Genomic DNA, 4975 nt, shown 5'->3' on the forward strand with positions numbered 1-4975 from the left:
TTGATATCGGGGTCGGATTCCGATTAAGGAAGTTGGAGTAGGTCCGTAATGTTGAATATGACTTGTGTGCAAAATTTGAGGTCAATCGGACGTGATTTTATAGGTTTCGGCGTCATTTGTAGAATTTGGAAATTTCAAAGTTCATTAGGCTTGAATCCGTGTGTAATTCGTGTTTTGATGTTGTTTGAGGTGATTTGAGGGATCGTCAATGTTCGTATGATGTTTTGGAACTTGATAGTATGTTTGGTTGAGGTCCCGGGGGGGCTCGGGTGAGTTTCGGGTGGTTAACGGATCATTTTTGGACCTTGGTTGATGGTTGATGTCTGCTTCTATGTTTTTCTGGTTTCCTCTTTCGCGTTCGCGAAAGGAGACTCTCGTTCGCGAAGGTGTGGTCTGTGTGTGCATCTCGAATGCGGGAGTGGCATCGCGTTCGTGAAGAGGAGTGAGGAAGCTGGGCACCCCCAGCCTTTTGGTCTACGCATTCGCGAGGCATGGGTCGCGTTCGCGGAGGTCAGAGTTGGTGAAGTATTCACGAAGAGTTAAACTGAGAGGCAGTCAAATTGGTCTACGCGAACGCGAGAGGACGGTCGCGTTCGCGAAGAAGGAATTCTGGGCAACAATATTTAATTTCAAAAATGAGGGTTTGAACCCATTCTTCATATTTTGAGCTAAAGACCACGGATTTGGGCGATTCTTGAAGGGATTTTTGTGGAGTTGATTGGGGTAAGTAATTCTTACTTGATTTTGGCTAAATTCCATGATTATGTCTTTAATTCCATCATCTAATTTGTGATTTGGGGTGGATAATTGGAAAAAGGAGGAAGTGTTCTTGAGTTACATTTTTGAGGTTTTGAATGGGATTTTGTTATCGGATTTGAGTAAATTTGGTATGGTTAGACTCGTGAGTGAATGGGCTTACGGGTTTTGTGACTTTTGTTGGATTTCGAGACGTGGTCCCAGGGGTGCGAGTTGAGTCTATTTCGGATTTTGGCTTATAATTTCGTTTTTTTCTTGTGGAATTGATTCCTTTAGGCTATATTAATTATATCGTACTGCTTATGGCTAGATTTGGGGCATTTGGAGACTGATTCGAGGGGGGAAAGCATTTCAGAGTAGGATTTTGTGCGATTTGAGGTATGTAACAGTCTTAAATCTGGTCCTGAGGGAATGAAACCCCAAATTTTGGTATAATGTGATTATTTTGGAGATGACGGACGTGTGGGCGTTCACCGTGGGGAATTGTGACTTGGTTCGTCCCGTGCGAATGTAAAGTCGAATAGCTTATTGTTAATTACATGTTCCCTCTGTCTTGTAGAAATTTGACTACCATTCATGTTAGAAACCATGTTTAGGCCATATGATATCATTGTTGGGACCCGCAGCGGTTGGGTACTTGTTGAATTAGCTGCTATTTGTTGTCTTGTACTCGGTCACAGTTTTACTTGTGTGTCATATCTCTGTTTCCTCTTGTTTTCTTGTTGATACTTGTTATTATCTCTTTTGGGCTGATTTGTATGATTTCTGAGAGCCCGAGAGGCTGGAGAGGTTAGTGACTGAGATAGGGCCTGAGTGTCGAGCTATGACCTATGTGAGTGTATATGGATCGGGTTGCACGCCGCAACGAGCCTGAGGGCTGAATGTATATGGATCGGGTTGCACGCCGCAACGAGCCTGAGGGCTGAATGTATATGGATCGGGTTGCACGCCGTAACGAGCCTTATGGCTACTTATATGATTGGATCGGGCTGCATGCTGCAGCGATATAGCGCTTGGGCTGAAGGATCCCCTCCGGAGTCTGTACACCCCCAGTGAGCGCATGTACTTATTGAGTGTGATTATTGAGGGCTGAGAGCCGAGTGTTTGAGATATTAAGAGCTTGAGTGATTGTTATCCTGAGAGGTTGCATTTGTTTCCTTTGTTGCTGCACTTAGTTGAGTTATGTCATTGTTCTGAACTTCTGAAAAAATATTGTATCCGGTTTATCTGAACTGAGTTAGTGTACAATTGACTTAATTTATATTGCCGAAATTGAATCATGTCTACTTTCATTGCTAAAACTACTTAAGTGAACAGTAATTGTATAGCTCGTCACTACTTCTCAGTTCCTTATTTATTTTTGTTACTTACTAAGTTGGTTGTAATCACGCTACAACTTGCACTTCATGTGCAGATCCAGGTGTGTCCGGTCACGGAGGACGTTGATCTCGTGCGTGGTTGAGTATCGGAGATTCACGAGGTAGTTGCCGGTGTTCGCAGTCCTTGTCTCTCCTTTCTTGTTATTTTTCTTTTCTGTATTGGCATTTAGACACCGACTCTTGTGGACACTATTTCTTAGACTGGTTGTTTTGGATGCTCATGACTTGGTGACACCCCGATGTTTGGGGCTATTTGTTTTGCGTTGTATTTTGAGTTTAACTCCTGTCTTTATGAAAACTCTGTTATATCAAGCTTTTGGTTTATTTTTGTGAAACATTCGAAGTATTTTGAAAAATCGGCTTGCCTAGTACCATCGATAGGCCCTATCACGACAGGTTAGAGTTTTGGGTCATGACATAAGGTTCCATCAAAATAACTTGCGTTTTGCCTTGTTTACTTTTCTGAAAATCATGAAGGTTTCCTTATATCCCCTTTTCTAAAAGATACTTTTGGTCATTCTTGGTGTTATCCCAAATAGATCCTCATCCTTATGAATTACAAGGTGCTCGGTACGAACTTGATTCATTCACATTCTCTTACCAATTCGATTCTTGTCATTCCTTGACATCACATCACTGTAAACAGTGATTGTCAATGCAAATGGCTGCCCCAATACCTTGATCTATAATTTAAAGCATTCCTATATAGGCATTACCCATTTATTTCAACCTTCAGTACAATCTTTCGTGAGTTCTGACACCATTCTAACAGTACCAACTGACATCGTCACCTCATTTTCTTTTCCATGAGTTCTCAGAATTCGATTTATGATTATTGTTCACCACAGTTGTACATCTTGACTGTATCAATTTTAAATATGTTCTCAACCTTAACCCATCATTTAATTCTTTAATGGATAGTCTGATCCTTCCCAGCTATTTTTCAAGTAGCACGTGTAATATCTTGGACCTTGAGCTTTGTGCTTGTCATTTCTCTATCTACCACGACAGGTAGTCAATACGCTTGAGAAGCATGTCTTTCACTTCAGATACAACGTACGATCTAGAGTAAAAAAAAAGTGAAACTCCCTAAATGTTCTTGTAGCCTTCCCGATATAAGTGTGGTCGGCAACACACCGATAAGAGGGACTCTACTTGGCACGGCTCCATAGACTTCCTAAGACTCCACTTAGAACCTAGTGCTCTGATACCAAGTTTGTCACGGCCTAAATCCACGTGACAGGCACCCGACACACTATCTGACCCAAGCGAACCAACCCGTATGATGCACCCAAACCATATGCATGAAAACCAATTTAACTGCGGAAGCTCTTTGAAAATTTTATACATTTTCAAGTTAAACCATGGAACAATTTTCCAATTCAAAATCATACATGAAGCCTCTCATAATCATAATAATGAGACTAAGTAAAATAATTATCTTTTCATGTATGTCACATACAACCCCATTACTACAACTTTTCATAACTATCTATGGAGCCTCTAGACCAAGGAATAGAACTACACTTGGGCTAATGCCCAACTAACATAAATTAAGAATATAACTTGATAGCTACCACGAAATAGGAGTGGTGCCTCACCATATACCTCAGGGAGAGAGTCATCCTAGCCCTGTCCGCATGCCATGTATCATACCTCATCCTGAAATACGTAAAGTAAGTGGGGCACTGGAGGGGACCCCTAAGAGCTGAGTACACCACAGTGGTACTCAATAAGTGACATAGACTCTCTCTAACCCAAGTTCCTGGGACAAGATTTTACAAAAACGATGCAACCAATATTGGACATAAATTGATAAACAGTTATATAAACCATGCTCTTTATCATTTCAAATAAAAGACAAGTGAAATGTAAGCCATTCTATAAAGTTTTAGAACGTCTTTATCAACCCAAGATTTTAATAGAAATCACATAAAACCATTTCAATCTCATTAAGTCATTGAAATCATTTTCGGCTTAAACATAAGAAAGTTCTCTTTTACCTTTCACTGGGAGTACTATACCGACACCGACATAATGAACAACTACTAGGTGATCATCCTAGCAACAAGTATTTGACCCTACTTCTCTGGGCGGCTTCCCATAGTGACGTACGAGTCGACTTAACCTCATTACTTTAAGTAATGATCATATGCCTTCTCAATGGGGGACTTTAATCCGCAAACCTCGGCTTTGCCTTAGAATGTGTCCCTACACCGGCACGTGTAGTTTCATGGTAACGAACTCAACATTCGAACCAATCTCGATGGTCTCCACTAGTAACTCCCAAAATATTTGACATATCAAAAATAGATTCATAGCATAATTGCCTCAAAGGATCTATTTTTATCAAATCATGATTTTCATAGCCAATCCAAACCATTTGAACAAAATCAAATGAATAACATTTTTCATGTTAAAACCTTTAGCAATTAACATCAATCTAAAGATACAACAAGTGCTTCCTTTGTTGAAATTTCAAAAGATAAACTTTTTCATGAAAACATATATTTAGCACTCAAGCATTTTGTACTCTTATCAACAAATAAGTTTTAATAAAACTTCTAAGAATTTCATTAAGTGTCATTTTTTCAACAAGTTTTGAAAACATGATTTTTATAAAACTACATGACACTTCAAAAGCAACAATTTAGAAACACATGGTGACATCTTTACCGCTTGTCCCCACAAGTACGGATGCACATTTACAAATAATACAATGTATCAACTTTGGTCATGTTTTTAAAGAGAATCCCTCAAGAAGAGTAAGTCTTAATCAACTTACCTCAAACTTCCAGCTCAAAAAATACTACAATGCTCCAATTGATTAAAATGTCCAA

The sequence above is a fragment of the Nicotiana tabacum genome, chromosome 15, assembly GCF_000715075.1.
Source record: "Nicotiana tabacum cultivar K326 chromosome 15, ASM71507v2, whole genome shotgun sequence".
Classification (NCBI taxonomy): Eukaryota; Viridiplantae; Streptophyta; class Magnoliopsida; order Solanales; family Solanaceae; genus Nicotiana; species Nicotiana tabacum.